Source organism: Pipra filicauda, unplaced genomic scaffold, assembly GCF_003945595.2.
Source record: "Pipra filicauda isolate LSUMZ 115617 unplaced genomic scaffold, ASM394559v2 scaffold66_size7647185_pilon, whole genome shotgun sequence".
NCBI classification, from domain to species: domain Eukaryota; kingdom Metazoa; phylum Chordata; class Aves; order Passeriformes; family Pipridae; genus Pipra; species Pipra filicauda.
The window spans coordinates 3,230,355-3,257,468 of record NW_024104831.1 but is presented as its reverse complement, the minus strand read 5'-3'; positions in this window follow the sequence as shown (position 1 = coordinate 3,257,468).

Genomic DNA, 27,114 nt, shown 5'->3' with positions numbered 1-27,114 from the left:
GCCTAGTGATATATGCCCGGTGCAGAACCACCCGTTTATGGTAACCAGTAACTCTTACTCTGTTTGCCCCTGACATCCTTCTATTAACAGCTTAGTGAGTGGCTGAAGGGTAGTAAGGAAGGATTTTCTAACAACAAAACATCATGTGAATAAAGTCCAAATCAAAGCAAGTTTCCCCTCTGTTTATTCACCTCCATGTAATGGGTTGGTTAGGGATACATCCCTTGCCTTAGCCAAAAACTGAGATCCCATAGTGTAAAAAACTGCTTAAGATTGTGCTTTCTAGGTCACTTTGTGAAAAAAATCTAGTTAATGACATATTAAAAAATGATAAATCAAGTATATCTACTAATGTACTGTCAGAAGTATTGAAACCACATCAGAGTTAAAATGTTTTAACTAAGAAGGGAAAAGCAAGCAAGGCTTTGAATAATTGCATAATATTGATTGTGAGTGTCCTAGAACGCTTCCATCAACGCTGTCTCTGTACAATCCTAAACATCCACTGGTCAGATTATGTGACCAAGACATCTGTTCTAGAACAAGCAGCAGTCACAAGTATTGAGGCCTGTTGCTGAGAACGCAGCTGCGTTGGGCAGGACACGTCTCCAGGATGAAGGACCACCGCCTCCCTAAGATCTTGCTTTATGGTGAACTTGCCACTGGCTACCGCAAGAGAGGAGCCCCGAAGAGAAGATACAGGGACTCCCTAAAACAACATCTCAGCCTTGGCCATATTGATCAACATAACTGGTCTACTCTGGCCTCCAATCAGGAGGTCTGGAGACACCATCTGTAACGCTGCAGATGCTTTTGAGAAAGCACGCAGGATCACTCTTGAGGAGAAAAGACAATGCAGAAAGAATTGTGTCTTGCAGAATATACCATCTAAGGAGTCCTTCTGCTGTGTCTTTTGCAATCAGACATACCTATCTTGTATTGGCCTTTTTAGCCACCGACGTGCTTGTAACAAACGTGGGTAGAGCCCTTCCCAAATCTTCGTTCGCGAAGCCCAGCCATGATCGTGAGTGTATGCACTGTAAGCTTACCAGTGCATTAACACTCAATAATGATTGCTATATCCTGTTTGTTACAGATTTTTTTCCATTTTTTTATCTTATGTCTGCTTAGTTTACCAGAGGCTAGTAAGCAGATAAGTATAATCAGGCCTTTCACAAATGGAATCTGATAATAATCAGCACCAGAATGAGTGTGTAGAGAAGTAAAGGATCATCATATTTTTGCTTACCTTTTCTCTGTATTGTCTCTGCAGTTCAATTTCTAACCAATACCATTGGTAGCTCAGTAGTTATATAGATCAATAATAATATATGAATATGGAAGTGAACATGATGGGATCATACCATTGACAGCCTGATTCTTGTAAAGATCAATATAACTATTGTTATGTAGACTTCACAAATGTGTACATAAGGACTCAGAAAAGTGAACCTCCATCTGCCAAATGCAAATCCTTAGGGGAGTCTTCAACTTCACAACTTATGTGTCCTCTCACCTCCTGGGTTCCACAGTGAGACAATTGGAATACGAATGATAGTGACCATTAGGCTGAGCAGGAAAACAGCAAGTGTGAACACTTCAAGGGAAAAATCATAACATAGGTAATCAACAACTTACAGACCAGAAAAGTCAAGGAGATTTTCTTCTTGCCTGTGTTGCCTATAGGATAATGACCTGAACAGCACAAAAGTTAGTAGAGTTAAGATACTGCATAAACTAATTGCACATCTTCTGCTTCGTAGTACCTTTTAGGCATAAATGCATTGGTTTTGTCCACTAGTAAATTGCCTTGAATTGCTTTGCATGGAAGAATAGGGCAATTTAAAAATTGCACGAGTGTTTCCATCCTGACATAAACTCCCTATTTTCTAAAGCCCTTGTTCAGTATTTTCAGTGGGTAAGAGCATCTTTCCTGCAAACATATGTTAAGATATTTTGGTTTCTTTCATCACTAATCCATAAAAATATCCTCATGTTCCATCTGGAAAATAATTCATATTGCTTTTTCTATTTCAAGCTGAATGAAAAATTCATTAGAGGAGAATTTGGGCTGCTACTGCAAAAAACCCAAAAACCAAATCAATGATGGTGTAATTATTCATAAGTATAGTTCATTATTCGACCAGCTGCATACACAGGACATCACTGCCATTAAAGAGCTGTGAAAAAAAATACTTGTTTTTCCTCAACACTTGTAGCTCAAACTATTTTTGAAAAATCAGTGAAATTTGCATCTGTTTTGTCTTATGCTTATGATCTTCGAAGGAAACTGCAAGTTTATTGGCACTGTAAAGTCATACCTATGCACTGCATTAAAAATGGATCTGTTTACTTTCTTTGGCTTTATGAAAGAAAAACAAATGTATTAATCATTATGGGAAAAAGTACTGTTTATTTAAAATTGCACCTGTTCTTTCATAATAGGAAATACAGTTTGCGCCACGCTTTCCTGGAATTGTTGTCTGACTGGTGCAGTTATTCCCTAAATCTGATACACTTGTGTTGTCTTTCAAGAGACGTTTTATTTCTACTGCTTCATTTATTTTTTAAATGCCTGGCATGTTGCTCTTTACATTAGTATCCTAGCTATGTTTCCTGAGCTGCCTATGAGGATGCTTTTCAGTCCTGGACAGTAGCATCCAGTGTCTTCAAATCAGCATTCCTTGATGAAGTTGACTTAACAGTCAAATGCATGTGATTATGGGCCAAGTTGGAGGTAAAGAAAACAGTATTCTACAAATTAGAGGAACTACTTGAGAAGCTTTTTTTCGTTCTTTACTCTCCTTAGAATATTTTGTTTACTTTAATCTTAAGGTTTGCAAATCAGCCTTATAATTTCTACCGTTTGCAAGAATTGTACCTCTGCCCAGTTGCTGTTCCTTCCCTCACCCAGATGGCTTCAGTTTTAAAAGCTTTCAGGAAATATTAGAAAGACTTCATTATTTATGTTTCACCAATCAAATAAAAGGAATTGAAATTCACATTTAGCTTCTTTCTAAGTTCAGAACCTTAAATGCATTTACCTCTGAATGGGGAAATTGCTCATGTCCAGGCAGATCCCAATAAATTGCATTAGTAAGAATAGAAATTTAAATAAACAAATTTCTCCTGCCAAAATGGTGGGGAAGCAAACAATTTCATCTTCCTTAACAAATCAAGTAAAATTTTAATGGTTCTAATATGCATCCAATGAGAAAAATGGCTGGAAAACTGTTAATATTTAGACGTTTTTCTTTTTCAAGTAAAAGTTCATATTTGTAAAATTTCTTGTTGAAAACAAAGTTTGATCTGTAATTGTTAGTTTTTTCAGCCTGAAAATCTGGACCAATAGAAAAATAATTTAGCTACAGAAATGAGTAGTTTTAGCTGTGATAAAAAAACAAACAAACAAACTCCTTTTTCTTTATGTATTTCTTTTTAATGGAATTTTTTCTTTTCCCTCTCAGATTCTGTAGAAGGCTATAAGTTCATGCTGGTAAGAAAGAAATGAGGAGCAAACATAACAAAACAAGCAAAAATGTGAGAAAGTGAAGTAGTCAGTATGATGAATATTAAAAAAGAAAATATTATTTCTCAAATGGTATTGTTTGAAACAATTAAGGGTGAAATTTAGCAACCAGATGAAATAGCATTTTAGAGGCCTGAGACTCAGACCTTATTAAGCTAATTAAATTAATGACTGCTACTGAATGGAACATTTTTGTAATATCTGGCAATGTTAAGGGAAGGATGGTTATGAGGAAATGGCTTTGATTGTTATTCCAAAGTAAATCACTTTCAAGTGCAAGGTCTAAGAATTTTTAAGAACAGATGGAAACCTTGGGAAGTGAAACTCAGGAGAAAAGAAAAAGAATGGCTGTTTAAGTTACCAGTGCTGCAGGTATTTTGAAATGGTCTACAAGGGAAAAGTGACCTGTTAGCATGGCTCTGCAAAGAAGAGGTATTGATCAGAGTTGGGCAAACATTTTTGAAAGCCTAGAGCAGAAGCAGACTGTACAGTGCCATAGGTATACCCTTGAATATCACAGGGCCTTTGATAGTGTAAGATCCTAGCTCAAATGTTCGTCATAATGCCTGGGGAGACCACAGAAATGGTCTATTTACATAGATTTTGTATTTACAAAGGGTAAATACAATTCTGTGGTAGTTTATGGGAAGTTTTGATATCCTTCACTTGAACAATTAGCATCATACCTACCATTTCTTTAAAACACACATAAAGGCAAATTTTAATAAAGAAGACATAGAAGTATTGCTGAACACATGGATCCATGCACTGTTGCAGAGCTAGCTTTAGGCAGCTTTGCTAAGGTCATGTAAATGCGTCTAGCATAATAACTTTGGCGATTTAAGCAAATTTTCCACCTGGTAGAAATGCTCTCCCTGTCATATGGAACTATCTTCTGTGTGCTTCTAAATGGTTTTCACATTCTTTGAAGAGAACAGATTGCTTTTCCATAACTGCATTATATTCTAGAGCTTATGCTCTGTCATTGAAAAGCTGAGGAGATCAGAAACTAGTCATCTCACTATGTGGAATATTATTAGTACAGTATGACCTCGAGGAAAATGAATTATTTTTAAGAAAAAGCTTTCATTTTTAAAAATCAGATATGATGAGACCATTTTTATTATCTCTGAACATCAATCAGTGCATTTATGTACACTGCATGTCTTTTCCAGATCCTCAATAAAAGTAAGTTTGGTTTGGGAATTTAAAATTAATATTACCTTCTTTTCAGATCTTTCATTTTATTTAAGCACATTCTGGCATCTGGCAGATTTAAGGCAGAAAAGTATGTTTAAGTTGACATTTCTTATCACTAACATCTTCAGACAGGCAAATCCACAGCAGACTGCGGAGGGTTTTGTGTAAGTAAATGACTTCATGTGATATAGCCTGTCTTCTTGACAGTCCGGGTTGATTAAAAGGTTTTTCGTTAAATGGATTGAAGAATAGAAATTATTCTAAAAGCTTTAGGAATAAAAGTCACATATACTAATTACTTCCCAAATAGTTTCCTTGGGAAATCGTATAATTAATAGGGGTTTTTTAAGTTATTTTTAAAAGTATGTTCAGATTAGATTGAAGCTAGATTTGCACACATGCCCACTGTAAATGTGGCTACAATTAAATCATTCTGGGGGAAACTTTGCTCTGAGTGGGGTTGCAAAAAAGTAGTAATTTGCTAAGACTAAACTAAGACAGCATTACTAATGATCAGGTTATTGGACTGCATATCAAGAGAGTTGAACTCTATTCTTGTCTTGCACACTGGCCTACTGGGTGATGTAGTGGCCATTAGTGATGCTTATCTCCTTTGAAACACAATTTTGGTTCTACTGATGAAAAGGCTTACTGTTACTAATCTTTATTTAATACTATATTAATGTTATTCAAGACAGGTGTTTTCTTCTGAGTGAAAGCTCTTTGCCTTAGGAAGATTCAGTTGCATTGTTCTTCATGAGCTTTTCTGCAAAATCTCACCGTAAAATAGTCTAATATTTAGCTTTTTGCACATTTATGGGTTCAGGGAAAAACAGTAAATATTAAATAATTAATTTGAGCTCCATTAACTGTCTAAGAATGTGCATGGACTAGGTAATGTTAAACACTGCAGCACCTAATTTAGCATTTAAAGACTGCATCTGCTGTTGAACTGAACAAAGTGCTTGCTTAATGGTCCTGAGAATAGTACCACATTTTTTACCTATGATTCCATGGGAAACAAGATCCCTTGTGTATGGTTTTTGTCTGTGCCTACTGATGCTCTCCCAGCCAGCATCCAAATCTGGAGAGAAATGACATGCCAAGCACGATTCTCAGTAATCGGTTTAGAAGTTGCTACCATATGCTGGAAAAGACAGACTTTTGCAATTTGGATGTGGCAAGGTGGTAATGCTTCCTGTTGGGACCAGAGATTGGTTTTCTTCAGTGTTATAGTAGTAGTCAAATATAGGAGACAAAATATGACCTTTTGTGACTATTTATACATCATAGTTTGCTATTCCCGTTGTAGTTTTATCATAAATCATACTGCTGAGGGGAAAACACTGAAATAATTATGACTGTAGTAATAGTATGGGGCATGTGTGTTTTGTACAAACTGTTAAGAGTTTTCCAAGTATAAAATGTAGTATCATTTTAATCAGAGCCCATTATATTATCATATATATATATATATATATATGTTACTCAGAAGAAGCTAGCTTTTCTTGTTCCAAGGGCCACACATTGACGTCTTCCAAAAGCAAGATTCAGCAACTTTAACAGTAATGTACAGGGCAGTGATAGCCATGCCTATTCAAGGACAATGCCACTGTTGTCAGGACATCCCAGATGCATCACAAATGGGCAGTGTGTGCAACACCTTGTGACAATGACCCACAAGGCTTGTCTCAGTAGGCCTGGCTAATGTACTTTTCTCTACTGCTGGTGTTTGGACTGCTCAACTGAACCTAATCAACACCTAACACTGTTGCTTATGCAGCATAAATACATCATGGAACTGCACGGAAATGCTTATGCCATAATTCAGAAAATGAATATCCAAGATTGTTAGACTAATAGAATCTGCCTAATCTGTATCTGACTCAGGACAACAATATCATGCTTACGATCCTGAGAGATTCACCTGGGTTTGTTTGCTTCTTGGGAAGAGTGAAGAATACTAAATTGCTGTTATAGACAAAGATGAGAATTATCCTCCTTCTAGGGATAATGTTCTTAACAGTACAGTAATGAAATGTCAATTGAAAAAAGTAGGTAAAATTGTGGAATCATAGAATGGTTTGGGTTGGAAGGAACTTAAAAGATCTTGGCGATGAGGTGTAGCTAAACTGTATATTGCCTAAATCATGAATGTTTAAACTCTGTCTTAGTTCTGCTTTCCTTTGCTGTACCATTGGTGCTGTGTGTTCAACAGGGCAGATGCCTTCTGAAAAGATGTGGAGAACTATCTCCTGCTAAACTGCTAAGCAGTGGGGCAGCCATAGCATCTATGCAAGGCTAGAACTTCAATGTGCCCAGTAAATTCAGTGTGCCCAGAACACATTAAATTGTACACTGGCCTCTCTGTTCTTCAGACCCTGTGCATGGTTTCCACTTTGCAGGGTAAGATGACAATTTATTAAGGAGACACTTGTCCTGGGATTTGGCAATGGTATCCAAAATTCACTAATCCCTATCACCTCAAAACTTCTACTGATGCATGGAGAGGGCACCTCTTTTTTGGATGGTTTTTATTCTTATACTTAACTCCCTTAGCAGAAACCTCTTTTAACCCTTCCACTGGGTCAGGTACCTATTTTAAACTTTGATATAATACGGAATGATTCATGGTAATACGATACTGTTCACCACTTCAAGTCAGCTGCTTTGCTTTGAGGTCTACTCCAGGGCTAGGTGCATGAGCTGTGAAGCTAATTTTTGCATTCTTATTATATATGCAAAAATTTTCTGAACATCTGATCTCCCTTTTGTAGCTATGAAGATATGAAATTGCTACTAAATGATCCAAATGCTCAAATTATACCTGGACAAATTTTTGGCTAGGCTAGGGAGAGGTTAAACAGAAATAGAAATCCAAACACATTTTGACTCCATTCATGTTCTAGACTGAATCTGGCGTCTCTCATCACAAACAAGAACAATGTAAATCTTGTTAAAATGTAAGCCTGCTTTGGATGTAACCAGAGGGAAGACGATTATTAGAATGATTGCTCAGCTCAGAAGAAATCTTCATGAATTCATTACTTTCTAATATAAGCAGAAGTTGTTCCTCAGAAATGTTTATCTGACTTTGGGAAAACAGCAAAGAATTTGCTGTTTCCTCAGGCAAGGAATTTCATCTCGGATTACATAATATTTTCAAGTGCCCAAATGAGTAATACCCCAAATAACTATTGCAACAATTTCTACGTCTTTGAAACATCATGACAGCTCCATGTTGGATGCAGATTGTTAAACTGGTGAGAAATTGCTGATGGTAGAAATACATCTAACATCTTAACTAATTTGATTTCTATGAATTGCATCTTATTTTTCTGATTAAGACACACAAAAAAACCCCCACAAGAACTTTTACATCAGTATTTCCCATAACAGTCTTCCTTGCAAAATGAGAACAGTTTATTGCAGTCAGAAGATTTTCTTGTGGTTTTATTTACTTTTGATCATACCGTGCCTTTCTCCTTTCCTAACCAGTCTTTGATGTGATACTGTAGCTAGCAATGTACAGAGTTCTGGTTTAACCCAGTATATGTGCTGAAAATTCAAATTATCTTGTTAGAAACGTGCCTTTGAAGATATCAAGTAGTTCTGTGGTTGAGAAGAAATAATATTCAAAGAGAAATTCAAACAAGAATACATCATATTTACATTTCCTCAATTTGTGCAATATATTTTATATTCCCAAATGGATGGGGCCAGATCTCTGGATGACACCCCTATTCTATCAGCACTGTTAGCTTCTCATTGAGAACAGGGAGAACAGAAGGGTTTGAACAGCACACAGGAAAAAAATAACTCAGTTCTTGTGATGCTGCCATTAAACAATATATCACAACATGCCTTCAGTTCTTGTAGAATCTGAAATTCCATGATTTCTCTACCAGTTTAATTTCTGATCTATGGATTTTAAAATCTCACTTTTAATTTGGAAAGGAATGAGAATTTTTTTGGCTGATTTTATTCTCATAATCAGTAAGGAGAACCAAAGAAAGACAGCAGTGTAGGTATAAAACGTAGTGATGTTCCATTTTAATAGCAAAGGCTTCAGGTGTGCTAAAAAACAGGAATGGTATCATAAGGCAGTATCTGTTGCAGAATCTGAAATTTCAGCAGCACATCAAATGAAAAGGGTGCCTAAATTAGCATTCAAGGCAACATATAAGTTCTTTGCTATTTAGTCATTATCAAACATTTTTCGATATCTTACAATTATTTCTAACATCCTAGGAAAGGATAGTTTTAGGGGAGTTTGAGACTTCATTAATTTGGATTGTATGGGGTGTGGGGGTTTTTTGTTTGGGGTTTTTGCATGTTCAGATTGCATGCAAGACTCAAGACAATTCTGGAGGAAGCAAACAAATAGGTAGTCGAAACTGTTGTCATTGACAGACAAAATGAAAAACACTGGAGTTTTAGAATCTATCCCTGGAATAGTTGAGGGGGGATAACATCAAGACAAATAAGGAAGGAGAGCCAATGAAGAAATAATTTGCATTAAGCTAATTAGAAGACTTTGGAGACAAATTGTAAAGGACTCTGACAAAACCTAAAAGATATAAGATAGAAGAGAAATATGCTATCATATTGTAACACTATTACAATACCTGCATAAGAATTGTAGAACTTATGCCTTAAAAACAAAATTGCATTAATCTTCATACTTAATAGATTTGATAAAGAAAAAAAATTCCAAAGTAAATTATTAACCTCTTCTTTAATCCTTAGTTAGCCCAGGATGAGGTTCTTGGAGAAAATTCATTCTTTCTTACCAGCAAGTTTCCAATAAATATTTATTCTTCTCTGTGTGACTAAATAGCTTTTTCACTGCAATGTAGTTTCCTTCTGCAAAGCAAAGAAGAAAGGAAAAAGTGCTGTTCTTCTGTAGTGGTCTCTGTGAATTAAATAACTCTCCTTAGACATATATGGATGTCAAAGCTTTTATGGCAAACACATTCACAGTTTTTTCCGTACATTATTTGAATAAGATCTCCTTATCAATCACTTGAATTCAAACATGGCTTTTCTATATTCAGAGTATGTGGCACTGGAAAAATTACCAGGAATTTCCAAGATCGTTTTAACTTTGTCTGTGACAACACCTAATATGTACAAACAATTCAGAACTCGCAAGAACTATGGAAACTACCTGCACTGTTGAATAAAATCATTTGAGAGCATTAGTATTTAGGACTTGGCCAGACATCCATCTTCTCATGCAGTTCCATCACTCCCGTAACTCAAAAATATAGATAAGATAAATGTGCTGATGAAGAAGGCAGAGGGACATCATATTGTACAAAAGCGAGATAGAAGAGGAAGATTTGTTAAAGATGCAAAAGAAGCCAGGTTCCTGTCTGCTTGGCATAAGCAAAGGGTAGGAGAAGCCTGATAATACGATGTAGTGTCACAAAGCTGCCAGTCAGAGCTGTGGATAGATGAAGAAGTGGAGGGGGAAGTGAGGCAAGGGGAACCATCTGGGGTAGGAGGAGGATAGTATGAGTGTTGCGGTGAGCCTTAACTACCATACACTGGCTGGGGAATCTGATGTCAAACATGCAAGTTATGCCTGAGAGAGGAATCCAGTGAGAAGTGCACTTCTGATAATGCCTGAATTATGTCCTGTTCGATGCCGTAATCAGATGCCTGTAAGAGCAGACAGGTGACAACTTTTCAGATTTTCACATTTTATAGGTGATTACAGCTTATTTCAAAAGGTTAAAAAGAACACAGCAACTGAATGTGTTGGTGCTGTCTTTGCACTATTGACTGGAGCAGATGGCAGAAGTGCTGTGCTACAGAAAGAGCAGAAAAAAGAAAGAACTGGTAGCTTCTGTGAAACAGCAGACATGTTATGTTCCTTGCATCTGGTCCTATGCCCATCACATTTCATTGTGAATATTTTTGCCAAAAATCAATTCCATTTTGGATTTTCATTTAACTGTGATGCTTTCAGCAATTGCCAGAAAAGTTGTCTCACATTGAAAATACAATTTCTGGTCAAATGCAGAGAAAAATTTGCCTGAGAACAGCACAGCAGCAATGAGGAAAAGAGTTGATGTTTGGAGCTGGTATTGAACTCCTGGCCTGAATAAAACTGTGTAGAAGAAGCAGCTTCACTTATCTTTTTTAAAGTTAGTGTAGTCACTTACTCTAGACTGGGATTTTCCTAGTTTCTGTCAGAAAAATTCAGCAGTCTCGGATTTGTCTAGTACAGCATGGAAGCAGTTCTTGAGTAATTTTCTCCTTTTCCGTAATTTTTATAATTAAGCTACATTTATTGTGAAAATGAATTAACTCTCAGCAATATGCATTCAAATATAATTTAATTAATAAATTTATGACCTGATAAATAAAAAAGTAATTTATAAATAAAGCTATAAAACTTTTTCTTTAATACAAGCATATTTTAGTGTTCTGTCATGACAGCTAGAAATTACTAACTGAAAACAAATAAGGCCCAGCATGCAACATTTTTTCTTCTAGGAGGAAAATATGAAGCATTTATTTTTCTACCAGAGTCTGAAAGAAGACTAGATCTCAGAAATGGCTTTCCGTGCTGCTGTGAATCACAGACAAAGCAATTTACTCAAGTATCAGTATGGAAAGTTGGGGATTTGGTCTTCATTCTTACAGGCAAATTCAAAAGAAAGGTGCCCCATACACAGGCTTATAGAATTAATTCAAGTCTTAATGTGTTTTAGGGTGTTACTAAATAAATGTTATTGTATATTTTATATTTTATACCTCAATTATTTTAAAAGTTTATTTACCAGATTTAAAATGTAGAGACAAATTCATGGGGTTCTTTTTCCTTATCTTCAACCAATTTGGAAGAAAGTGTTTGCTTCCTTTTTCAGACACCACATTATTAAGAAATGAAAATTAATTCAGAACACACTTCAAGAGCTACAAAGAAATGGAGACTTGAAAGATAAGATTTTTAGAATTTAGGTGGTATTTTCCATAATTAGCACGTGACATATTTATAGTCCATTTAGACTGTGTGTTGATCCAAGAAACTGATTATTCACACAATTTGGTTACGTGGCAGTTATACTGGTTCAAAGAGGTGTTGGGTGGCATTACGAGAAGGAAATTTGTGGAGAGTTGCTACATAAGAAAAGGCTGCATGTGGCTTCAGGAGACTGAGCTTCAAATTTTGGAGATGAGTATAATATTCAGGGAAGTGTTGTAAAATGTTTACAAGGTTCTTACACTCTTCCTTGCATTTCCACTTCTGACAATGTCAGAGATTGGGCTATATGGTAAAGATGGGAAAAAAGCCCTCACATTTTAAGTCCTCTTTTCAATCAAATCTTAACTTTAATACTGTTCTTCCTCCCTCACACTTTATATGTGTAGCAAGCTGGTGATACAGAACTCTTGCTTTGCACTAGTTGCAGTCTGAAATGTACCTTTCTAATTATGATGATCTTTCCTGAATTTAGGTTGGTTTTGCCTCTGCACAAGGGAAAAAACCCAAAAAGTGTGTTACAATATCCAAAAGTTTTACCTATCCAGAAAAGGCAAAGTCAAGCACACTTATATTCAGTAATCTTGTCCAGCAGCATCATACTTGCAAAAGATGGTTGCCCCTTGGCTCAACTGGGTATGGTAGTTTTAAATACATTTTACAGCAGACACCTAGTGAAAAACTCTTCATTTTGAGGATTTTCAAAAAGCAACCTGGGCAAATTTGCTATTTATTATAAACTCAGAATTTCATCAATTTATGAGGTAATTCTGTAATGTTTTCCATCCCTCTGCACATCTCCATTGCTTTGGAGTTGTTTCTGATATTGAAGAACTGAAGTTATTTTAAAGAATTTTGCTTTAAATTAAAAGGATCTACTGAGTTATTATATTACATAATATCATACTGAGATTACTATATTATGACAGCATTTCTGCTTCTTCTAAGTGTCTCTTGTAACTTATTCCATGTCTATCATCGATGAATAGGAAAAACTGTCCTATGATTGTATGCTTAGATTTATAGCCCAAGTATGAATTTATTAGAAGCCTCTGACACCTTTGTCAAATGTACTATAATGAGAATTCTGTCAGGGAGAGTGATTAGCAGAAATATCCAAGTTTTGCAGTTCAGTGATTTCTTCTCTTCGAAATCACAGAGTTAAGAAATTTCTTACTCGCAATACCAGAGGATGAACTATATAAAGTGTCAATGTCCCTTTAAGGGTTGGCCCTGTTTACAACATGTGAGGCAGCAACAGAGACTTGGTAATTTTCAAGTGTAGAGGAGAATTGATATGGGGAGAGAGGTGAGTTCTCCTACTTAATCAGTGTTAGATTTGAACTGTATTAGATATTAACAACTCACTTTCCTCTAAATCCCAGAGTAGAACTAAAAAGCAAATTTACTCAAATTGTTCAGTATGCTAGAATAATCAGTGCTCTGAGACATTAAAAGTAAGGGCCTTCACTTTTGCCTTATGTATTTTTAGTGTGAAAAAAATATATATATGCATATATGTACACACATACATATCGGTAAAGGTTCTCTGCTGCCTTTGTCTTTTCATTTTAGGTGCCACAGGAACATTATAGAGATTTGGTAAAAAAATCATGCTGTCTCATTTCCTGAAGGGAGGAAGTCACTAAATCTCCTCATCTTAGACTGTGATGTTGGTCCTTTTCATTAATTATTGACTTAAAATTTGAAGTGGTAATTGCTTCTCTGCTACCATAATAATAAAAAACAAGTGTAAAAGCTTGAGGAGTGTGTGTATTTGATAAAAATTGAAGATTCTTCAAAAGAAGGAAAATAATAAGAATCTCTGTCTTGATGCACTGTGGAAGGAGTATAGAGAGAGAGACAAAGGCTGGAAATGCAAGTGAAGGACCTGATTGCTCTCCAAAATGGTTTTAAAAGCTTGTACAAATCAACAATGTGTAGCAGCCTCACATCGGGCATTGTAACTAGCTGCTTCAGGATTATATTTCTGTCTAGAAGACTTTTCTTGACTTCGAGATCCAAATCATGCTTGCAAATAAGTGCCTACTTTATCTATCTGCACAGCCAGAATTTACTTTGGTGCTTAGTTGCCAAGCCACTAGATGATATTTGAAAAGTCATGACAGTCAGGTCCCAGTGTCTGCAAAATGGGAAATATTGCACCCGTTGTTAAAAATGATAGAAAGGAGTACCCTGGGAACACCAGCCTGTCAGCCTCATATCTTTTCCTGGGGACAGATCCTCCTAGAAACTTTGTTAAGGCACATGGAGGACAGGGAGACGATTTGAGATAGCTAGTACAGCTTCACTTCCATGATGGAGTAACTACACTAGTGGACAAGGGAAGGGCTACAGGTATCATTTATTTGGACTGCTGTAAACCCTTTGATATGGTTCCCCACAACAGCCTTCTCTCTAGTTTGGGGAAACATGGTTTTGACAAGTGGACTTGGTAATGGATGAGTAATTGGCATCCAGAGGGTAGTGGTCGATTGCTGGATGTTCATATGGAGATTGCTGACAAGTCATTTCCCTCAGGGAAGCACTTCATGAACAGATTTGATCATTCTTTCTCTAACTTATATTATCAGGAAAAGGCAGGTAGCTTTTCTTATTTGCTAGTGAGTGACATGGTTATTCCATTAAACTCAGAACTACAGAGCTGAAGCTCCTGTACTGCAAATTGACTTCCATCCAAAGGAAGGTGATTGTTTCATACTTACCAGAGCTTTCCACTGATTTTTCTGACCTTGTGAGTTGTCATTTATATACACTACTACTATTGTCATTATCCTGGACTCCCACATTCAAGCATAATTTGATACGTTGTTCAGTAAACAATCTTCTACTGGAAGACTCCATGATACACAATTGTGTGGGAGTCCTTTTTTCTTTGAATGACTGCAGATACAAGTCGTGATGTCAGTTTACCTATACTTTATTTACTTGTTAAAATATGTTGGTTTCTACTGCTTCTAATGTTACCAAAAAATAACCATTTGAATTACACTTTCCCATAGATGACGTTTGCTACATGAAAATTTTACCTTGAAATGCCTCGTTTTCTATGGTTCTTCGTTGACATGATGAACAGCAAAAGGGATGAGGGAATAAATTTGTTTTTCTCTGTAAAAAAATATGAAAAAACCCAGTAATTTCACTGAGAAGTTAGGGAACATCCATGCTTTACGGTAAGGACTTAATATCTTACTCAATGTTTGCCAGAGTCAGGAGATATAGTTTTTGCTGTCCTTGTCCTGAAAGACTAAGTATGATCAGTAACGATTAATCTGAAGCTATCTCCTGTCTTCTGAATCAGAAGACTACATCCAGTGTGCAAATCACAGTATATAAAAATAAATATGGACAATAACATATGTAGGTGGAACTGAGAAAGAATTTCCATTGAAACAATATTTCTGGATGTCTCTTGCAAAGTACAGTGTCAAAACCGTTGACCTGTCCTAGCCATTTCCCACCTTGTATCCAGGCACTGAGGAGGAAGATTCAGTTGACCTTAATCCTACTGTTTCTTTCTTTCCAAGTGCTTGAACGTTCTTAAAGATTTTTTTTTTTTGGGTGCTGTTGTGAGTTGTACATAAATCTCTCTACAGCCAGTAGCAATTCATAAGATGCCCTGAAGGCAAGATAACTTCATATGCCATGATATTTTTGCTTGTAACTGTAAGAAAATTTACTACAATTTTTTAAAGTTGTAAGAAAGTCGACTACATGCAAACATACAAAATTACATACATAAAATCACAGCATATGTGCACACACAAACACAGAGTACACAAACAGCTGTAAATTATTTTGATGCACTGAAGAAATAAAAATAATAGACTCACAAAAAAACCCCACAAACTCAAACCCAGTTAACTCAGCCACAAACATTATTGAAATACTTTTCCTCTAAGTTTGGTAAGAAAAGCAACAATAACTTTTTAAAAGGCCATTAACTTAAAATTGCTTTCTCCTTCAGGCAAGGATTTTATTATATTTCTTTTTTTTCATTATTATTAGTTAAACCTGGCAATGTTTCTGGACAAAAATATAGATACGAAAACTATTAAAAATATTATTTCCTTGGAGAGGTCAATATAAAACAATACCAGGGTTATCCATCTTAAGTGAGATTTTATAAATATGAGGAGTGTCAGTGATAAGAAATCAATTTTTTTTTAGCTATTAAAGTATAATATATCCTTTGATAAGCCCCAGAGAAGATGTGTACGTGGACAACTATGAACAGTCTTGTTTTACTTTACCTACACTTGAAACTGGGCTGGACAAATCAAGCTTTGATCTGCTGGCAGTGTTACTCTGGAGCTACTCCTGAGCTAATACGGTCCAAAAGAAAGGCAGTATATGTTAGTTTATGTTCAGTGATAGGTTAATACAGTTGTATGCAAGGAGCTGACATTTGACAGAATGGACACTTCTACCCTGAATTCAGCCATGGTGTCATGGAGATGAAGGTCAGGTCAGACTAGATGTACCATTATTTCTGCTACAAGGTGTTTAAATGCAAATTATGATATTTAATATGTATAGTACGTAAAAATATGTTATATATTTGTTACAGTTTTTGCCACTTGTTAAATGTTAGATAATTTTGGTGAGAAAAAACTAAATCAGTGTTATTATAACAGGTGAGGAGGAATAGAATCCATGCTGTTTAACTTAGGGCTCTAGTTTCCCTGTCTCACAGAGAAATTTAAGATGTCCTACAGGACATGAAGGGAAAAGGTTGATAATATAGGTATTCTCTGTAAGATTTTTTCCCTGTTCTTTGAGTCCACATGAAGCTTTCAAGCAGAGACCACTCTTGGATTCTTCATTGCATTCTCTGGTCATTTGCAACAAGCTCAGATTTTATGAGAATCTATCAGCCCATATAGAAATGTGATGATTTGGAAGTGTGTTTTGGGAAATAAGCAGATACAATACTCATATTAATGTTTTATCAAAGAACCTTCTTGCCTTCTCTCTGAGTCTAGGGAACCAGATTATGCTGTTTCTTCACACAGGGTAATGCAGTAATGCAAAAAGGTAATTTGGGAGCTCTGCAGGTACATTCAACACGTGGGAGGCTATCAGAATATATCTCTGTATTTACTGGAGACAATGGTTACAAAACAGGACAGTCTTTACATACCATGTGAAAGATTATCTCTTCAATGTTTTTTGTTTTTCATTAATTTTATTTACACTTTACATGAGATTGTAGAATTGATGCAGCACCAGAGAAGCAGTAGTAGTTTTTATGATTGGTTTATTGAACAGGGTTGATTTTGCATAATCCCGTGTTTGTATTTCAAATACTATTGAGTGACTAAACTTTAAATCTAAACCACTATTTTTAGTAGCACATTGACTCCACAATTCACTTATTCACCTGTCTCTTATGCATATATGGCAACAGGTTCACAGTGTAATCAGACTTTGAAAGCTTGTTCCAATTGTACCTTAGTACTTTGAACTTATCACATTGTAACTTGTGCTTTTTAGACGGGATTGTGTATTTCATAGTGATATAGTTTTGATATAGATTTTTCTTTTTTTCCTAACACAACAGCTTTCTCCAGACAAGAGGTCTAAGGGATAATATTTTATTAATAGGTTTATATTTGCTAAATAGGGGTTCAGAGCTCTAATGAGAATTTTTCTTGAACTCTTAAACAGAAAAATCTTAAAATCTTGCTAATAATTTGTATATCAAGAAAAGACTACATTTGCTAGCATGTTTATATTTTGTGTGTATCTGTGTGTAATTGAGCTCTATTTGTAAGTCAAAGAGGGGGAAATTCACTTCACAGAATAGAGGTAAAATATCCAAACTTTTTATTTAGTCAGCAGAAAGAAATAGGCGTGACAGGGTACAATTTCGATCATAAAGGTAATGTCTAAGAGAGAATAGATGAACTGGAGAAAACAGGTCTAGGAAATATTTTCTTTTACTTAGACTGGAAAATAAATTTTTCTTTTAGTTTATTATAGATTTGATTATTTTCTTAAAATTGCTTTAACTGTAAGTTGAAATATGTTTCAGGACAAACATTCATTAAGAAACTGTTTAGCTAACAGATCAGTGAATCTGAGAAATTTCTTTTCAACCCTTTTGGTTGGCCTTTGACTTCAGTTTTTTATTTGGACAAACAATTTGTCTGCCATTAATGTGCTCTTGCTGGTTCTATGAAATGCAGTTCAGAAAGTGAAGGCCAGCGCAGAATAATTGTAAAGATCATTTTGTTGGAATGCCAAAAGTTGTCATATGACATCGAGCTGTTGTGCATCTGTACAATTCTTTTCCTTTCAAATCCGTTCTAAATCTGTTCTAGGGAGTGCATAACAATATCATAGTCTAAAATGTGGCATAGTCTGTAGAAATCACAGCCAAGTACGCTGGCATTCAGCTTCTATACGAGCCAAGAACCGTGGCCAGATTTTCATGTCTCATTCAACATTTGCCTTTGGTAGCGTGATTCCTGTTACTGGAAATAGCTAGACTACGTACTACTGCAGACAGTGATAGAACTATTTGGTTTCACATGAGAAAAAGCACTTGACACACATTAGATATGGTTTACAGAAGCTTCATGTTTTTGTAATCTCAATGGTTTTTAACTTTCATGGATATAAATTATCAATTCAGTGACATTCTATCCCATCATTATCCTCTATAAGACCATATATAATTTTCTATTGATGAATATTTTTCTAGGCTGTTTTTTCTTCTTTGTTTGTTGTCTATTTTTTGCACTGAATAAGTCCAGACCACTGTATAAATAGCACTACTGATAAGATAGCATTCCAGTAACAGTTTTTGTCCTAGATTAAAACACAAATGTCCTAAGTAGCAAAATAAATTCTATTAATAGAAAACAGATGAGAACCTGCAAGACTGAAGGGTAAACCCTTTTACTCTGCAAAATAAGATGCAAAGTTGTACTTGATATGCTAAGTCCTTACTTTTCATGGCATGTGAGGAATGTCCTCATGATTTGTCAAGTACATATGAGGTGATTTGGGAAAAGGCCATCTGCCCAGTGGTAAACACAAATAAAGACGGCTGTTGTACTCAACAACACACAGGACTAAAAGAATTTGATCCCCCTGAGATCCACTTGGAAATACGATTTTAAGAAAATTGGATTTATTTGCTAAAATCATCATTGAAGAGAAAATGTGGTGAAAGGATAAGCAAAAGTGAGACCAAGAAAGGATAACTATAGAATGGAAAAATGGAAAATAAAGAAAACATGTTTTCATTTAGCTAGATTCCCTCTGTGTGTTGCATCTCATAAAAATGTTCACTGCACTCGTTTATGTGCTGGCTCAGACCCATTATATGTAATCATGGGTTGTGGATGTAGGGAGGCCACACCTCAAGGGCGTGCCACCAGCTCTTTTCCACTGAGACTCTGTTACACTCAGTTCTTCCTTGACGCCAATGGTACCATGGTTGCTTTCTTCCGTAAGTCACATAACTTATGCTGCCTCTCTCTCTCCCTTTTCTTCTGTATTTCTGTCTTTCTGTCTGTCTTTCTATGAAGAGTATCAGGGGGCTGTGACCATATTCTCCCTCAAACTGGGACAATGCTTCACTCCAAAGAGTGCAGAATTGTAACTTTGTTCACATTTTTAAGATATCAGGTGGTCTGAAAAGGACTAAAAAGACTAATGCAGTAAGAAGTGTGCTTTGATTCTGTCAGTTGTGTGTATTGGGATGGTGTCTGAAGTCTATCGTTCTTCCTATAGCACCTTATATCATCAGAGATCAGTTGAGAGGCAACTCATATAAAAATGCTAATATTCCTATTTTTCTTAGGGTTCCTTCTGCAGAGGACGGAAAGGCACTTGGGCCCTTTGTCTGCATCTGTGTTAGTAAACCCAACATGCCAGGGTACACACTGTTACAGATGGCAAATAGTAGGCTATAGCCCACATGTACACCAAGCACACCTTGCACTGCCATCCTGTCACACAAGAAAAACAGCCTTTCATCTTGCATGCAGCAAGCTCCAACAGAAACTCCGTGACATCCAGAACAAGTGGTGGATCGATCTAGCTGTAAAAACTCAATTATGTGCAGATTTGGGAGATCACAAAGGATTCTATGAGGTCCCGAAAACAGGATACGGGCCTACATACCAAGTCCAAAGCCCTCTACTCAGCACTGATGGGCAAACGCTTCTAACAGATAAAAGCTCCATTCTGAATCGGTGGTCTGAACACTTTCAGACTCTTTTCAGTACCAACCGTGTAGTTCAAGACTCAGCAATTCAGTCCATCACACAACAACTGGTGAAGTACGAATTGGATACTGCCCCCACTTTAGGAGAAACCCTCAAGGCCATACAGCAGGTGATAATTGGCAAGGCAGCTGGGGTTGATGGAATTCCACCCAAAGTCTGGAAACATGGGAACCTTGCACTCCATGCCAAATTTCACGAGTTAGTCAAGAGACTCTCTAACATATAGGGACGGGTTTTTACAAAGTACTTCCCCTTGTGACACAAACTCTCAAAATCAAAGCTCTCACCATCCATACTTTATACAAGTGCCATCTTGACACAAACTCTTAAACAGCTCTAATCTTATCATCCAATAGTATTAGTAAATTCATTTTGCAAAAACTATAACACAAATCTAAATTATGAGCAAGCTATATTTATATAAGCATTATATTTAAATATATGAAAAAAACTTTGAGAAGGACTGGGTGTGTATCCTCCTGGCCCTTGTACTTGGCAAGAACAGGCCAGTGATCAATCAGATGTTTGCTCAGCAGCACATAGCTACTTCTGCCAGGCTAAATGCTGGAGGGCTTCTGAGGTGCTCATACAGAGAGGCTTGTCTCTGCACCAATTTCCAGAGTCAAAATGCTTCAGTCAGATAAGGAAAGGGGAAGGCAGAACTGTAGCCTCAGTATGCTTCTAACTGCATGTGGAGTGTAGAGATGTGGTAGAAACCTGCTCCAGTTATGTTGAACTAATGACTTTGTCAGTCTCATGCTCAGAGTAAGGCAACTTCAAAATTTACCCCTGTATATGGTGTGGCTATATGGTAGTCTCCAGCCACAAGCTCCATATAGGTAGTGGAGATGATTCAGTCAGATTCTTCTCTCATTTCCCCAGATTCCTTTTTCCTGGGTGAGTCATCTTGTCCTCACTGTCTGAGTGAAATTGCCTTTGTCATGAATGAGTGGTTAGGCTGCTTAAAAAATTGGCATCAAAGCTACTGGTAAAGAGCAAGTTTTAATATGAATTTGTGAAAGTGTAACTTTAACAGAGTTTGATGATAGAGTTCATTCTATTACTTAGTACACAGATGAAGCATACATAGGAAAATTAGATTAGAATCAGTTTAGAATATTTACACAGAGACCAGGGATGCAAAAAAAGTAAGAATAAAAAGGATATAGATACAAAAGATAAGGGTGCAGAAGGATTTAGCAGCACTTAATAATTGACTAATTTAGTATTCTTATAATGATTCAATTTTATGTACTACAATTATAACACTGACTTAATTATAGATTTGTGATAACAATGGTCAAACCGTAATCAATTCCCATGCCTGCACCCACGAAAAGAGATCTATATATCTATATTTATGTGTGTAAAATACCTATGCAAAATTCCCCTCAGGTTCAGAAAGGTACATCAAATCCCTTAGCTTTTCTCAACAAGCGTGGGTTGCACCTTGAGGAGTATGTGTATGGGGGACTCTCAACCTTGACTTCATCATCAGCAACAGTCTTTAGAGTATTGAGGGGTTCATGAGTTCCAAGAGGCTTCCTACTCAGAAAGAGGGGCTGATGCAGCCTGCTGTAGCCCAGGAGAGCTCCAAGGGGCCTCACCTAGGATCACTGCTTAGAAGGTTGCAAGATGATTGGTTTTAGACATATGCAAAATTTTCATCCTGGTCATATGCCAACTTGGTAACTGCTAGAGTTTCCAAAATGTTTGGAAATAGTTTGCAAAACTCCAACAACATTGGTAGTGTTCCACTTGGGCTACAATTCAGTAGGGAATGTTCCAAGGCTGTCAGGGGATGACTGATTATCCTTTGTTTTCCGCCTTGGTTGGAAAGCTGATGTTGCTGTTATGGTCAGTGTTGTTCCTCCCTGCATCATTCAAGAGTTCCTGGTATGGTCAGGGATGCTTCACCACCCAACTGGCACAATAAAGGGACACTTCAGTACTCAGCTGGTTCAGTCAATGTTCAGGAGTTCCTGAGATTGTAGAACAGTCCTGAGAATGAGGATGCACCAACATAGTCTTGAAAAATGAGAAATCTCAGAAGTGGGACATTTTTGAGTATCACAGTGTCTGTCTTCTGCACCGCTGGGGAGCTGGCATGAGAGTGTGACCCTGGTGACATAGTGCCCAGGGACTATGCCCAAGAAGTGTGCCTGAGTAATGCCATCTGGGAATTGCTTGAAAATGTGTAGTTGAGAATCATAAGCATGCCAAAGGCTGTTCCAAAAATTTAATCACATGAGCAGTGACCTTTTAGCATCTTGAGCACATGTCCTGATTGTGTTCAATTTACCAGTACAGATCTAGCTTCTGCTTGCCAAGTGTTAGTCTTTCAGGTTTTTTCTGAGGCTAGATTTCAGCAATAATGTGCAAGTTTTACCTGGGAGAAAGCTGCTACTCTTTTCCTGATTTCTTGACATAATGCTTTTAAAAATAGCGTAGGAAAATGCTACATGAAGTAACTGGACTACTCAAGGGGTTTGCTGTAGGAAGTTATACTGGATTCTTTACTGATGGCCATAACACAGAGAATAGCAATGTCACAGATACAGAATTATTCCTTTATTAGTATTTCAGATGTTAAGGAAAAAGAAGTATGGGTGAGATTAGAAGACTGAAAAAGCAAGGGTGGTCACTATCTGCTCTACAATTTTCTTAGAGTTAAATAGATATTGCCGGTCTACAGAAGTCTTAGACAGTGTATAGCACAATACTTCTAATTAACAAGGATGAAATGAAGATTCTTTCATTGCAGGTAGGTTCATATTCACTGTCAGAGTGAGAAAACAATAACTGATCGCCAATAAACTTTATTCTTTATTTAATGATGGGGTTCAGTTGTATTTGGCTTGTAAATTGATGCAATTTCTGCCTCTCCCATTGGTTTTTCTGATTATCTGGATTGATACCTTCTCTGTTTCTTTATGAAGCTTGTGGAAATGAATTATCAGAGAGTCCTTTACTCCATTTCCAAGGTCTCTCAGTTTGTCAGCTTCAAGTCTTAAATGTGTTTTGCACATCCGTCTGTTAGACCTTAGGCAAAATACATTAAAGCAATTGCAAAATATTTTCCATTTTCATTTTAGAAATAAGGTTCATGCTCTTTCGGGACTTGGGGGAATAAGATGTGTGAAAACATACCAAAATGGAGATCAAAGCATAGAAAAGTGTGAGAAAGTGGAGTGCCTAGAAGACATTGTCTCAGACAAAAGGATAAATTGCTGTGACCACAAACAGCTGAATCATCTGAAAGTATGCTATGTAGTTTCCTATTAAGTGGTCTTATGGCAGATCAAAACAAGACAAATTGCTTCTGACAGACCCCTAGTCACAGCACTGTGGCTATTCTTGTGATAAGGTTAATGTGGCTACAAGCCAGATAATGTTATTCCATAAGTTATGTATTAGAAAGTATAGGTTAGGTGTGCATGTTCACTGTGGTCAGCTTCTGAATAAGTGCTTAGGAGATTCCAATTTCACTCATTTGCTGAATGGTGGGGAGGTCATTAAAAATGTGGGCTGTGTAGGAGTAGCTGTGAATTTTTAATACAACCTTGCTAATATCAGACTTTCTGAGAGAGAAGAGTGTTATAAAGTCCAAAATGCTTCCAGCCACAAAATGTGGAAGGGAGAGGTAGGCCTTGGGAGTATGTAACTACCACCTGTCTCTATAAACAGGCTGCCGGCAAGGTCACCTTGGCTCATGAAATGGACTGTTCAGACATCCTTGTGATAGAGTCAGGTAATATCTTTTGTATTAATAGGTTAAGATTTTAGCAAGTAGAGAGCCATTCAAAACTTGGAGTGGGTCTGAATTTCCTCTATAAAAATAATCAGACAAATAATGGTAATTGGTTTATTTTGTAGTCATGAAGTATGTCAGATTTATGGAAAATTTGGTATTAGCGTATGGGGGTTTTTTTCTGTAGTGCACTTTGACAGTGTTTCTCTGAAGGGACTGGTTTTGTTTTGGTTTGGCTTTAGGCTATCAGAAATTTGATACTATGTGATTCTGAATTCAAAATATTCAAAAGTTGAGTCTGTAAACTATTATGATAGAAGATGGATGGTAGATTTTAGTTCTTTATCCATTCAATCATTTGAATGTCTTTCTATTATATGCTAAATAAATTGAATGTTACTGGCTTGATACAAAACTTGTTAAGTTCTTTTGCAATATCTAGTTCAGACTAGAGACTGTGAACTTGTGACCTGAGCATCGGCAGGACAAAGGTCTTCAGTGAAGCCTGATGATAGCAATAAACTCAACCCCAGGCTCCAAAAATTAGAAATGGAGTGCGTGGGTGACAGTGCTGCCACTCCACAAACGTGTGGAGCTGTCAGATATTCTTGGTCTGTGTTGTGATTAGCCTTAGACTTTTTTACAGCACAAATCAGATATAGTGAGTGTATAGTTCAATTGCTAGGATTTGACCTACTGAAGGAAATGTCTACAGTGACTAAAAACAGGGGTTACAGAGAGAACACTGTTGTGGAGGACTATAAAATATAAAGCACTCTTCTGGTAAATAGGAAGCTAAGGTTTAAGTTTGTTATCTCTATCAGCGATGTGGAAATCAAACTGATATTTTAGACTCATGGTCTCACTTCTCTGGCTTTACCCAGGAGTTTCTCCTTGACCAAAATGACATAAGCATTCCTGTGAAAACCTGTAGGATTTCCAAAACACTCTCACAAAAATGGATGTTCTGTCAGCTTCCATACACAGCACATGCCCTCATTCACTCATTATGTGGCTTTCATTGTTAAAAGCAGTAATAACAAGCTATAAGAATTATCATCAAGTATCATACCATCAGAGACTTTTGTCTGGTAGTAGTGGTGATGAATTATAATCCTTTAAATCATGGTACCTGATATCAGGCATTTTCATTATTGTTGACTGCAGCTTTACAGGGAGGGTGTAATGATGTGCTGTCACTGCTGTCATGCTGTTGAGTGAAACCCATATGTTCTGATATACTTAGGTTTCTGGAATGTTTACTGATTTAAGCACTGTATTTCAGATTTACCCTGTTTTCCTCAAGCCCATGTGAGGCCCCGATTTGCCGCATGCCACAGTACATATTCTGAAGCAAAAGTTTGCTGAACCATTTTAAGTTCCTTAGCATGCAGCTGTATGTAGTCCTACATCTGTGCTATCTCATCTAAGCAACGGCATTCCTGTCTACCATACTCTCCACGTTGTGCTTCATGACAAAATGATTTCAAAAATATTTAGAGATCATTTTTTTTCTCTGCTAGTGATATGTGCATGCCAGCAAAAGATCAGACATAGGGTGGAGGACTATTCTTTATATAGTGGTAAAAAGATCTTCCAATAATTCTTAAAATTGTTTCAAAGGCCACTTAATAATTCCATTTTTCTAAACCTGTGACTGGTCTCACAAGTGAATAGGAAAGGTGGTCTGGCTGACCTACACATATTATGATGTACTTATAAATGGTATCTGGTAAAGAGCAAGTAATTACTGAACACTGGTATCTGGCACTACTTCTGTGCTTCTAATAAGGCATCCTCTGTGCAATTGTGTGTACATTTGGGTGGAGGGGGTCATTCCAATGTGTCAATAGCACGAAACAATGTGCAGACTCTGTGAAACTCAGAATATGTGTTGTATGCCGTGGGATGTGGTATGCAGGCATATGGGGATGTTTAAGGTATTAAACCCTACTGGAATACTGCTGAAGGATTACAGAGAGAGAAAGAGCCCACAGTTGGTCTTTCTTTTTCTATACTGACTATTGGGAACTGTCTTTAGCCTATGCAGTCTCAGCTGTGCCTGAGCTTTGTCCAGGGGAAAAGCTTGTTGAGACAGGCCAGGGCAATACATCAAAGCAGGCTACTGAGGGAGCTCTTGTTGTTGAGAGGGCCCTGATGATTGAACTTGCCCCCCTGACCTTTTGTTTTACATAGTGTTGTAGGTGTATTAAGAGAGACCAGTTTTTTTCTATAGTGAAAATGTAGTAACAATATGTTTACAGAAAGCCTCATATTTTATCTGTGGACATGATACTGTATCTGCTCAGCTGGTATGATCTAGCATCATAACACGCCATGCAGAAATGTTTGTGGTAACTCTTTCTCTGTGTGTCACATGAGCCTAGGTTAAGTGATGCACTAACTGCATTACTTATTTTAATAGTATTTGGGTATCTTTGTACAACACTTCACTGGGCCACGTAAGCACTACAAAATGCCCAAGAAAAAGGAAAAAGTGTCTTTTCTCCCCGTATGTCCTTTCCTCACATAGGTTGCTCCAGTGTTTCTTTGCAAGCTCTAGTTTCCCCCCCCAGTGGATTCCTCCTCAGACTCTTGTCCATGCCATCTTGCTGAGGGCTTTTTCTACTTAGGCTAATCCAGCAAAGAGACCATAAGTCCCCCAGTTATAACTATGGTGTCTGTCACTGATAGATTAAACATTGACCTTTTAATGTGTGACTGGACCAAAGAGTCTAACTGCAAGAAGTGCATTGTGACATTTTAACAAGTAAATGTCAAACATGGAGGTAATGGAGCATACATAGTAAAGAAGACAGAAGGAGATTTAAGGCCTTATATTAATTTATCAAGAATAAGGAATATGGTGGCACCTCAGTGGTACCTGTGAGGTACCTAGGCTACTTGAACTCCTACAGAATAGAACGGGAAAATTACTCCAGGACTAATCCAATGATGAAACCAAAGCCTGAAGTCAAATATAAAGCTAAAGTTCTTGTACTGTAAATTTGTCACAGAAAATTTTTCATGTACAGAGTTAAAAAATTTTCCAATTGTATTAAAACACAATGATTTGTGAGAACAAGAATACAACACATAGTTTACAAATCCCATTGTATAATTTAGGGCAGGACACTGTAGTTATCCCTTAAAGAACATATGGGGTATTAAGCAAAACCAATTACAAAATTGTCAGCTAGATTTATAGACTCTCTTTACTCTTGTCACATATTCATTAATATTTCTATTTTCTGGGCATCATTTTAAAAAAATGGATGGTCTTAAAAGAAATATTCAGCAACATGCTGGTATTTAGTTCATAATTTGAGAGGCAAACACTTTGTCAGTATAGCTTCATATTTATGCAATAGAT